General features: G+C 40.1%; 1 protein-coding gene and 1 pseudogene across 1 annotated transcript in view; one reads left to right on the plus strand and one right to left on the minus strand.

Moving 5' to 3' along the window:
• The window catches only part of LOC116544652 (zinc finger protein 726-like), a 432,536-nt gene that overhangs the window by 333,689 nt on the left and 86,128 nt on the right, over nt 1-12,719 (minus strand). The window lies entirely within an intron of this gene.
• Nucleotides 11,727-12,578, plus strand: LOC116544662 (annotated as a pseudogene).

Below are 12,719 nucleotides of genomic sequence, written 5' to 3' on the forward strand. Positions count from 1 at the left end.
TGTGGTGGCGGGCACCTGTAATCTCAGCTACTTGGAAGGCTGGGGCAGGAGAATCACTTGAATCTGGGAGACGGAGGTTGCAGTGAGCCAGGACCACACCATTGCACTCTCCAGTCTGGGAAACAAGAAGAAAACTGCCCCCCCCAAAAAAAAAAAAAAAAAAAAAAAAAAAGAAACATAATTAATGAAGTAAACAGAACCAAAGACAAAAACCACATTACTATCTAAATAGATGCAGAAATGTTCTTGATAAAATTCAACTTTCTTTCATGTTAAGAACTCTCAATAAACTAAGTGTTACTGGAACATATCTCAAAATAATTAAGAGCTGTTTATGACAAACCCACAGTCAGTATCATATTGAATGAGAAAAAGCTGGAAGCATTCTCTTTGAAAACTAGTACAAGACAAGGATGCCCTCTCTCACCATTTCTATTCAACACAGTATTGGAAGTTATGTCCAAGGCAATCAGGCAAGAAAAGAAACAAAGAATATTCAAATAGAAAAAGAGGAAGTCAAATTGTCTCTGTTTGCAGAAGACATTATTCTATATTTAGAAAATTCTATCATCTCAGCCCAAAAACTCCTAAAGCTGAGAAGTAACTTCAGCAAAGTCTCAGGATACAAAGTCGATACGCAAAAAAACCCACAAGCATTTGTATAAGCCAACAATAGACAATCGAGAGCCAAATTATAAATGAACTTCACGATTGCTACAAAAAGAATAAAATACCTAGAAATACAGCTAACAAGGAATGTGAAGGACTTCTTCAAGGATAACTACAAATCACTGCTCAAGGAAGTAAGGGAGCACACAATCAAATGGAAAAACATTCCATCCTTATGGATAGAAAAATCAACATCATGAAAATGGCCATACTGCCCAAAGTAATTTATGGATTCAGTGCTATTTCCATCAAACTACCATTGACATTCTTCACAGAATTAGAAAAAAAAACTACTTTAAATTTTATATGGAACCAAAAAAGAGCCCGTATAGCCAAGATAATCAATCTTAAGCAAAAAGAACAAAGATGAAAGCATCATACTACCTGACTTCAAGCCATACTACAAGGCTACAGTAACCAAAACAGCATGGTACTGGTCCAAAAACAGACATACAGACCAAGGGAACAGAAAAGAGACCTCAGAAATAACACCACACATCTACACCCACCTGATATTCAACAAACCTGACAAAAACAAGCAATGGGAAAAGGATTTTCTATTTAATAAATGGTGCTGAGAAAACTGACTAGCCATATGCAGTAAACTGAAACTGAATCTCTTCCTTACATCTTATACAAAAATTTATTCATTATGAATTAAAGACTTAAATGTAAAACCCAAAACCATAAAAACCCTAGAATAAAACCTAGGCAATACCATTGAGGACGTAGGCATGGGCAAATGACGAAAATGCCAAAAGCAATTGCAACAAAACCCAAATTTGACAAATAAGATCTCATTAAACTAAAGAGCTTCTGCACAGAAAAAGAAACTATCATCAAAGTGAACAGGCAACCTACAGAATGGGAGAAAATTTTTGCAATCTACCCATCTGACAAAGGCCTAATATCCAGAATTTACAAGAAACTTTAAAATATATATATAAGAAAAAAACAAATAATTCCATCAAAAAGTGGGCAAAAGATGAACAGACACTTCTCAGAAGAAGACATTTATACAGCAAACATAAAAAGTAGCTCAACATCGTTGCTCATTAGACAAATACTAATTAAAACCATAATGAGATATCATCTTATACCAGTCAGAATGGTGATTATTAATAAGTCAGAAACAATAGATGCTGGTGAGGCTGTGGAGAAACAGGAATGCTTTTACACTGTTGGTGAAAATGTAGGTCAGTTCAACCATCGTGGAAGAGTGTGGTGATTCCTCAAGGATCTAGAACCAGAAAGATCATTTGACCCTGCAATCCTATTACTGGGAATATACTCAAAGGAATACAAATCATTCTGCCATAAAGACACATGCACACATATGTTTACTGCAGCACTATTTACAATAGCCAAGACATGGAAACAACCCAAATGCTCAACAATGACAGTCTGGATAAATAAGATGTGGTACATATACACCATGGAATACAATACAGCGATAAAAATAAATAAGATCATGTCCTTTGCAGAAACATTGATTAAGCTGGAAGTCATCATCCTCAGCCAACTAACACAGGGAAAGAAAACCAAAAACTGTATGTTCTCACTTGTAAGTGGGAGTTGAACAATGAGAACACATGGACACAGGGAGGGGAACAACACACATCAGGACCTGTTGTGGAGTGAGGGGAATGGGGAGGACACCTAGAGGATGAGTCAACATGTGCGGCAAACCACCATGGCACACATATACCTACGTAATAAACCTGCCCATTCTGCACATGTATTCTCAAACTTAAAGTAAAATAAAAATAAAAGAAGTACTCAATATTTCACCATCGCTGGGCATGGTGGCTCACACCTGTAATCCCAGCACTTTGGGAAGCTGAAGCGGGTGAATCACCTGAGGTCGGGAATTCGAGACCAGCCTTACCAACATGGAGAAACCCCGTCTCTACTAAAAATACAATAAATTAGCCAGGTGTGGTGATGCATGCCTATAATCCCAGCTACTTGGGAGGCTGAAGCAGGAAAATTGCTTGAACCCAGGAGGTGGAGGTTGTGGTGAGCAGAGATCACACCATTGCACTCCAGCCTGGGCAGCAAGAGCAAAACTTGGTCTCAAAAATAAATAAATAAAATCATCATTAAGAAAACCATTTTTTCTCTTTCTCCTTCTTCTCTAGGATTCTGTCTCAGATAAGATTATCTGGACAAATTACACCCACATCTTGAGAATATGCTTTGAGAGGTGTCAGCACCACAAGTTTACCTGTTACCACCACACCCATAGGCAGAAGAACCAAGACAGAAAAACTCCACCCATTTCTGTACTTTATAACAGAAAAGATTCAGAAACAATGAGCTGCTCCACAGAAATAAAAATATGTTTCTCCTTTCCGATCCGCAGGTGCCCTCCCCTGCCAGCAATTTCTGCTACAATAATGAAAATATGAGCCACACTGCCCTGTCCCTACAAAACCCAAAGAAAAGGGGCCACCCTTTGGTGCACAGGTGAAACTTAACTCTCACAAATGTATCTTGAATCCCCCATATTTGCTTCTGGCCACAACTTCAACTCATATGAGGCAGTTAATAAAAACAAATGAATGCTTCCAACCAGAACATCAAACAGAACCTGTGATAGGAAGGGCACCAGTAAAGAGGTTTCTGCAAATTGTGTGATTGGCACAAACTGCTAATTAGAAGCATGTGATCCTAATTAGCAGTCTCAGCTTATAACCACATAACTAAGTATTGCCTCTCAAGCTTTAATAAGCTTATACATCACTTGGTAATGTTGGTCCCACTCTATGTAATGTGATTCTGCAGGTTGGGAGAGGGTACATGAATGGGTGTTTTAAATAAGTTTCCTGTCAACGCTGATGTTGCTCCTTCTGGGCTCATTATTAGCATTAGTTAGAAAAAGTAGGCACAGCACAGAGTCTCTTACACTTGGCACTCTTATCACAACACAAATACTGCCGGCACAAATGAAGACAATCAATCTCCGTCTTTAAGTATCACAATCTTTGCTGGCCTTTTAAAGTTTACAGAGAAAACAGCAGCAATATCTGACTAAGTCTGCATTTATTTATTTATTTACCATTTTTGAGATGGAGTCCCGCTCTGTTACCCAAGCTGGAGTGCAGCGGCGAAATCTGTGCTTACTGCAACCTCTGCCTCCCAGGTTCAAGTGATTCTCCTGCCTCAGCCTCCCGAGTAGCTGGCATGCGCCACCATGTCTGGCTCTTTTTTTTTTTTTGGTATGTTTACTATGTTTAGAGACCATGTTGGTCAGGCTGGTCTCAAACTCCTGACCTCAAATGATCTGCCCACGTCGGCCTCCCAAAGTGCTGGGATTACAGGCATGAGCCACCGCATCTGGTTTTAAGTCTATTTAGAAAACAACATGTACACATGTACTAATGCGATGTTTATTATGCAGGTACTATGTGCTCAATAAGATTTTACAGAGCACTGTGAAAACACATTGTGGAATTTAATGCTAATAACACCCTGTATACTGATACTAAGTGTTCAATAATTCCAAGTATTTAGAAAAAGAACCCAGAATTTTTATTTCTTCTCCTGTTCCTTTGTTACTGATTAAAAAAAAAAAAGTATAGGATAAAATACAAATACAGACAAACGGGAGGAATAGAGAAATGAAGAGTTCCGTGTAATTTAAAAATATTTAAATTGTGTATATATTTACTTTTTGTGCCTTGTGGAGAAATTACTAGATCTGCAGAAACAGAAAACTTGTTGCTAAATAGAATGTCTCCGCAAGGACAAATTTTAATGTTAAAAATTTTAAAATAAGACCCTAAAATACACACTTTATATTTCTCATTTATCTGCTTTTGGGTTTCAGAAAATTGTGAGCACCAGCTCTAAAAGTAGAACAAGATTTATTCCCCAAAACTCTGATCTCTTCTATTCAGTTCTATGAGACGAGACTCTAAGGTAGAACCAGACCTAAATAAGGCCTCTAAAAACAGTGAATCTGAAAAGGGTTGGCACAGGGAGTGGACCTTATGTATAATTTGGTTCTCTATATCACTGGGGTATGTCCGGTTCTATTTTTCCCAAGCTTACCTAAGAGAAACTTAAATTTCAGAGTTTGTATAATTTTAATCTTTTTTTAGCCACTGCCCTGCCAATTTTACATGATATACATATCATAACTGCTCTAATAAGCACTTAAATCACTTTAGGTTTTCTAGGATAATTTCATTAGAAGATAAATATGCATTTTTAATAGGGTAAAAGAAATACAAATAATAGGTTGAGTGTTGTGGCTCACGCCTGTAATCCCAGTACTTCGGGAGGCCAAGGCGGGTGGATCACGAGTTCAGGAGTTCAAAACCAGCCTGGCCAACATGGAGAAACCCCATCTCTACTAAAAATACAAAAATTAGCCAGGCATGGTGGCCCATGCCTGTAATCTCAACTACTAGGAAGGCTGAAGCAGGAGGCAGCGGTTGCAATGAACCGAGATCAAGTCACCACACTCCAGCCTGGGTAACAGAGTGAGACCTCATTCCCCCTCCACCCTGCAAAAATAGAAAGAAATACAAATAATAATAACAACTCTTCTGTTTGTAAATATCCCTTCAGGTGAAAACACCAGAAGTCACAACAATGTAAAGAAAGTGGTCCAGGGCCGGGCGCGGTGGCTCAAGCCTGTAATCCCAGCACTTTGGGAGGCTGAGGCGGGTAGATCACAAGGTCAAGAGATCGAGACCATCCTGGTCAACATGGTGAAACCCCGTCTCTACTAAAAATACAAAAAATTAGCTGGGCATGGTGGTGCGTGCCTGTAATCCCAGCTACTCAGGAGGCTGAGGCAGGAGAATTGCCTGAACCCAGGAGGCGGAGGTTGCGGTGAGCCGAGATCAGGCCATTGCACTCCAGCCTGGGTAACATGAGTGAAACTCCGTCTCAAAAAAAAAAAAAGAAAGAAAGTGGTCCAAATAAAGCCCAAGTTTTTTTGAACACATCTATTTATTGTACTCACCATATAATGTGAAATTTAACCTTTTTTTTCTTTTCTTTTTCTTTTTTTGTTTGAGATGGAGTCTTGCTCTGAAGCCCAGGCTGGAGTGCAGTGGCGCAATCTTGGCTCCCTGCAACCTCTGCCTCCCTGGTCCCGGTTCAAGCAATTCTCCTACCTCAGCCTACCAAGTAGCTGGGATTACAGGCACGAGTTACCATGTGCAACTAATTTTTATATTTTTTTAGTAGAAACAGGGTTTCACCATGTTGGCCAGTCTGGTCTTTCAACTCTGCCCGCCTCGGCCTCCCAAAGTGCTGGGATTACAGGCGTGAGCTAGTGCGCCTGGCCTCTTTATTTTTTTTTACTTTTATTTTTTGGAGACGGAGTTTCACTCTTGTTGACCAGGCTGGAGTGCAATGGCTCGATCTCAGCTCACTGCAACCTCTGCCTCCCGAGTTTAAGCAATTGTCCTGCCTTAGCCTCCTGAGTAGCTGGGATTACAGGCATGTGCCACCATGCCTGGCTAATTTTATATTTTTAGCAGAGACAGGGTTTCTCCATGTTGGTGAGGGTGGTCTTGAACTCTCGGCCTCAGGTGAGCCACCCACCTCAGCCTCCCAAAGAGCTAGGATTATAGGTATGATCCACCATACCCAGCCTAATTCAACATTTTATGCAGTTTCTAGTCTAGACTAAAAGTTTCTGGATTGTAGAGAACACGACTGCTTTATTTTTCTAATGGCTACATGAAATGAAAGCAACTGTTTGAGTCTCCAGACTTCCTTGTTTTTCACTCAAGTACAAGGAAACTGGAGAAACTCTCATTCGGGTACTAACCAAAACCATCTTCTGTAAGAGGGGAGAAACAAACACAGAATGAGTCATTTCTCTTACTTACACTGAGACAGAAATAGAATTAACCACTCTTGTCAGCCTAACAAAATTCTGCTCTGGACATTCTCAACTCAAAGATGCCTAGATGACTGTGATAGGGTTCCCAGTGACCCTGTGCTGGTGGCTCAATGATAAGCCAGGCAGGAGAGATTGAGGCTGATTCTTTTTATTTATTTATTTTTTGAGACGAAGTCTCACTCTATTGCCCAAGCTAGAATGCAGTGGTGTAATATCGGCTCACTGCAACCTCTATCTCCCAGATTCAAGCTATTTTCCTGCCTCAGCCTCCCAGTAGCTGAAATTACAGGTGCGTGCCACCACACCGGGCTAATTTTTCTATTTTTAGTAGAAATGGGTTTTTGCCATGTTGGCCAGGCTGGTCTCAAACTCCTGACCTCAGGTGATCCACCTGCCTCAGCCTCCCAAAGTGCTGGGATTACAGGCATGAGCCACCCTGTCCAGCCGATTCAGGCTGATTCTAAATAAAAAATGGACCTTCCCTTATGGAGTTTCAGAACCTAGATTACCTGTCCCTATGAGCTAGCTCTAGGGTGAGAGCAAGGACAAGAATACTCTACTCCAGTATCACATTTGTATGTGTAGATATAGTTGTGGTTATGGCTCTGGATACTTCACAGCCTTGATTTTTTACTCCTAAGATGCTTGTTTACACTTTTAAATTCTGCCACCAGATTCTATTTACCCTTGGAGCCTCTCACAGAACCGTAGCAGGTTACTGAACGAGACCTGAAAATCTCAAAAAGCCACATTCTCAAAGTGGGGCTTTAAAATGTCTGTGATGACATCTTGCAGTGCAGAAAATGCCTCCTCTTAGTTTTCTATACATTTTCTATCCAAAGTCTGCCTTGTCTTATGAATCCCGGGTAGAGGCCAAAACTTACAAGAAGATTCTAGGTGGGATGAACCTCACTCTACATTTTTGGGTGTTACAGTGAGTAAAGTACAATCAAAAGAGAGATCCCCTCACATCACATCCCTGGGTGACAAAGCAAGGCTCTGTATTTTAAAAAAAAAAAAAAATTGTAAAAGCAAAAAGAGAGAGAACAGAGTGAGCTGATAAAAAGTTGTTTCTCAGAAAGTCTTCTTTATTTAAAGAAATAGCTTTGATTATTGATTGGCTGTACATCATTAAGGTTTAGGATACAGGATATAGTGTCTTACATGGCATTAATAGTGAGCAGTTTCAAGAGACAGACAGTTGAAAGGGGGAGAAAGGCATAATTGTGCTCTCATTTTAATGTCCCTCTGAGTCTGACAACTAAAAGGACTTGCATTCCTGAGATAAAAGTTTATTTCCCCGAATCTCAAGACCTAGATTTATAATTTGAGGCTGTAGATTTATGTTCAAAATGGGTGGAGTAGCAGCACATGCTACCTGCACATTTGAGTATTTTAGCAAGAGGAGAAAAAGGGAAGTGGAGATTCTCATGTCTACTCAATGCACTCATGTTACTGTAGTTGGGTTTCTGGGTCCCATGATCTCTCAATCAGTTTTAGGTATTAAGACGTTAAGAGTCACTGAAAGAGGTAAAATGACTGACTGCTCCCCTGCGAGGTTTGTAGTCATCTCATCTAGCCTCTCTAGAAGTGACTGTAGAGGACTATAGACACCAAACAGGCAGAGACACAATTCTGCCTACATATTTAGGAGACAGCATGCACTTTACAGCGTAACTGTAAGCTGACGAAAAGCCTGAGAGGAGCCGGGTACAGTGACTCATGCCTGTAATACCAGCACTTTGGGAAGCTGAGGGGGGTGAATTATGAGATCAGGAGTTCAAGACCAGCCTCAACAATGTTGTGAAACTCTGTCTTTACTAAAAATACAAAAATTAGCTGGGCGTGATGGGGGGTGCCTGTAATCCCAGCTACTGAGAAGGCTGAGGAAGGAGAGTCGCTTGAACCTGGGAGGTGCAGGTTGCAGTGAGCTGAGATCAGGCCACTGCACTCCAGCCTGGGTGACAAAGCGAGACTCTGTCTCAAAAAAAAAAAAAAAACCTCTGAGAGAAAAAGGCCCCTGTAGAGTAAAGTTTAGTTTGAATCTTATGTGCTTATATCATGTCTTCTAATTCTAGACAGTGTTTGGGAAAATACGATTAAAAGAAAAATTTTCTCCAACTCCAGGATAACTCTACAATATGATTGTTAAAAAACAAAACTCTAAGGCCAGGCGCAGTGGCTAATACCTGTAATCCCAGAACTTTGGGAGGCTGAGGCTGGCAGATCACCTGAGGTCGGCAGCTCGAGACCAGCCTGGCTAACACGGAGAAACCCCATCTCTACTAAAAATACAAAATTAGCTGGGTGTAGTGGCACATGCCTGTAATCCTAGCTACTCGGGAGGCTGAGGAAGGAGAATCACTTGAACTTAGGACTCGGAGGTTACAGTGAGCCAAGATCGCACCATTGCACTCCAGCGTGGGCAACAAGAGCAAAAATCCGTCTCAAAAAAAGAAAGAAAGAAAACAAAACTGTAGGTCAGGCACGGTGGCTCACGCCTGTAATCCCTGTACTTTGGGAGGTCGAGGCAGACAGATCACAAGGTCAGGAGTTCAAGATCAGCCTGGCCAACATGGTGAAACCACATCTCTACTAAAAATACAAAAATTAGCCAGGCGTGGTGGTGGGCACCTGTAATCCCAGCTACTCTGGAGGCTGAGGCAGGATAATTGCTTGAACCCAGGAGGCGGAGGTTGCAGTGAGCTGAGATCGTGCCACTGCCCTCCAGCCTGGGCAACAGAGTGAGACTGGGTTTTTTTTTTTTTTTTTTAAAGCAGTATTTCAATTTAGTAAAATAAAAGACACTAAGATTATGCTTACCTATAATTATTTCTATTGGATAAATAAGCATGTCAGACTAATATCTACCATAATAATTTGGTAGATTTTCTCTGGATATTAGACATAAATATTTAAGTGTTAATAATTTTAATGTACTTGTCATAATGTCTGCAGGACTTAGAAAAATTGTAACTATAATATAGTTAAAACACTTTATATTTGAAAAGTATGAGTAACAACATTAAAATTACTTAAGGTATTTATTCAAAGTAAATATTGTTGCCAAATATTCATACTATTGTAGAATATACTGTTTAATTTTATAGATGCAAGTTGTCTAAAAATACTACACATAACTATGCTAATTGTTCTGAAGTAAATAGAAAAAAATGTAAAACTACAGCCTTCACCATTCAGTTTACACACTAAACTATTCCTGCTTTTGCACTGTAAGTACTTCAGCATGCAAATAATTACCTTGGATAATCATGTTCCTGTCAAAGGAACTTACTCTGTATCTTTAGTCTTTATCATTCTGTATTGCTGAATTTAATTCTACCTTTGTGTTCAACTTTCATGTGCTCTTAAAATGAGCTTTACTCTGAACAGATTTGTGTGTACTTTTAATGACTGAAAAGTTAAAAACTTAACCTTTGCCAAACCAAAAACAAAGCAATGAATTTTAGATCCCAAATAAAGACAATTCCAAGTCAAAAAGAATGACAAAAGGTATACTTAGCTGTTAATATAATTTACACATATTCTTAAAAAGCAGAGAAAAATTTCTACAGATAATCTAAATGCTTTAATAATACAGAGATGAACAAAACATCCACTGTTATTTTCATGTATGTGAATAAAGCCTCTTATTTTTAATTTATATTTTCTCCCCAAAACAACCGGGTCAGTAGATATGTTCTTGAACTCTTGAACATCTGAATTGTGAACTTGAAAAAGTGTTTATGGTAAAAAAGCAGGAGAGAGAAAGGTGTTATAATAAACTGATGGGTGTATGTAAATAAATCAAGTTGTTAGAGACCTATGAAGAGAATAAGATATGGACAAAATAATAGTGGGAGACCACAACACCCACAGGTACTAATAGACAACATTATTGAGGCAGAAAATTACAGAACTGTTACATGGTCGAATTCCTGAATAGGCCAATAAAAAGGTCTGAAATTGAAGCAGCAATTAATAGGCTACCAACCAAAAACAGTCCAGGACCAGATGGGTTCACAGCCTAATTCTACCAGAGGTACAAAGATGAGCTGGTACCATTCCTTCTAAAGCTATTCCAAACAACAGAAAAAGACAGAATCCTCCCTAATTCATTTTATGAGGCCAATATCATCCTGATAGCAAAATCTAGCAGAGACACAACAAAAAAGAAAATTTCAGGCCAATATCCCTGATGAACACTGATGTGAAAATCCTTAATCAAATACTGGCAAACTGAATCCAACAGCATAACAAGAAGCTTATCCATCACAAGCAAGTCAGCTTCATCCCTGGGATGCAAGGCTGATTCAATATACACAAATCAATAAATGTAATTCATCACATAAACAGAATCCAACACAAAAACCACATGATTATCTCAATAGATGCAGAGAAGGCCTTCAATAAAATTCAACAACCCTTCAGCTAAAAAGTCCCAATAAACTAGGTATTGATAGTATGTATCTCAACATAGTAACAGCCATTTATGACAAGCCCACAGTCAATATACTGAATGGGCAAAAACTGGAAGCATTTCCTTTGAAAACTGGCACAAGACAGGATGTCCTTTCTCACCACTCTTATTCAACATAGTATTGGAAATTCTGGCCAGGGCAATCGGGCAAGAGAAAGAAATAATAGGTATTCACCTGGGTAAAAAGAAAGTCAAATTGTCTCTATTTGCAGATGACATGATTGTATATTTAGAAGACCCCATCATCTCAGCCCAAAATCTCCTTAAGCTAATAAGCAACTTCAGCAAAGTCTCAGGATACAACATCAATGTGCAAAAATCAGAAGCATTCCTATACACCAATAACAGACAAACAGTGAACAAGTGAACTCCCATTCACAACTGCTGCCCTGGTGTGATTCCGTCCCGCGTGGCTATTCTTTTGAGCAGTGGTCGTTTATCTGCGACCACCTTCTCTTCCACCTAAGTGGGTGCTGCCACCCCATAGAAGATTCAATGGACATGGACATGAGCCCCCTGAGGCCCCAGAACTATCTTTTTGGTTGTGAACTAAAGGCAGACAAAGATGATCACGTTAAGGTGGATAATGATGAAAATGAGCACCAGTTATCTTTAAGAATGGTCAGTTTAGGGGCCAGTGCATAGGATGAATTGCACATTGTTGAAGCAGAGGCAACAAATTACGAAGGCAGTCCAATTAAAGTAAGGCTGGCAACTTTGAAAATGTCTGTACAGTCAACGGCTTCCCTTGGGGGCTTTGAAATAACACCACTAGTGGTCTTAACATTGAATTGTGGTTCAGGGCCAGTGCATATTAGTGGACAGCACTTAGTACCTGTGGAGGAAGATACAGAGTCAGAAGATGAAGAGGAGGAGGATGTGAAACTCTTAAGTGTATCTGGAAAGCGGTCTGCCCCTGGAGATGGTAGTAAGGTTCCACAGAAAAAAGTTTTACTTTTTTGGTGTTGATGATGATGATTTTTTTTTTTTTTTTGAGACGGAGTTTCGCTCTTGATACCCAGGCTGGAGTGCAATGGCGCGATCTCGGCTCACTGCAACCTCCGCCTCCCGGGTTCAGGCAATTCTCCTGCCTCAGCCTCCTGAGTCGCTGGGATTACAGGCACGCGCCACCATGCCCAGCTAATTTTTTGTAGTTTTAGTAGAGACGGCGTTTCACCATGTTGACCAGGATGGTCTCGATCTCTTGACCTCGTGATCCACCCGCCTCGGCCTCCCAAAGTGCTGGGATTACAGGCTTGAGCCACCGCGCCCGGCCAATGATGATGATTTTGATGATGAGAAAACTGAAGAAAAAGCAGCAGTGAAAAAATCTATACACTATATTCTAGCCAAAAATGCATAAATTCAAATCAGAATGGAAAAGAGTCAAAACCATCATCAACACCAAGATCAAAAGGACAAGAATCCTTCAAAAAACAGGAAAAAACTCCTAAAACACCAAAAGGACCTAGTTCTGTAGAAGACATTAAAGCAAAAATGCAAGCAAGTATAGAAAAAGGTGGTTCTGTTCCCAAAGTGGAAGCCAAGTTCATCAATTAGGTGAAGAATTGGTTCCAAATGACTGACCAGGAGGCTATTCAAAATCTCTGGCAGTGGAAGTCTCTTTAAGAAAATAGTGGGGCCGGGCGCGGTGGCTCAAGCCTGTAATCCCAGCACTTTGGGAGGCCGAGGCGGGTGGAT

The sequence above is a fragment of the Sapajus apella genome, unplaced genomic scaffold, assembly GCF_009761245.1.
Source record: "Sapajus apella isolate SASKATOON/1434 unplaced genomic scaffold, GSC_monkey_1.0 scaffold226, whole genome shotgun sequence".
NCBI lineage: Eukaryota > Metazoa > Chordata > Mammalia > Primates > Cebidae > Sapajus > Sapajus apella.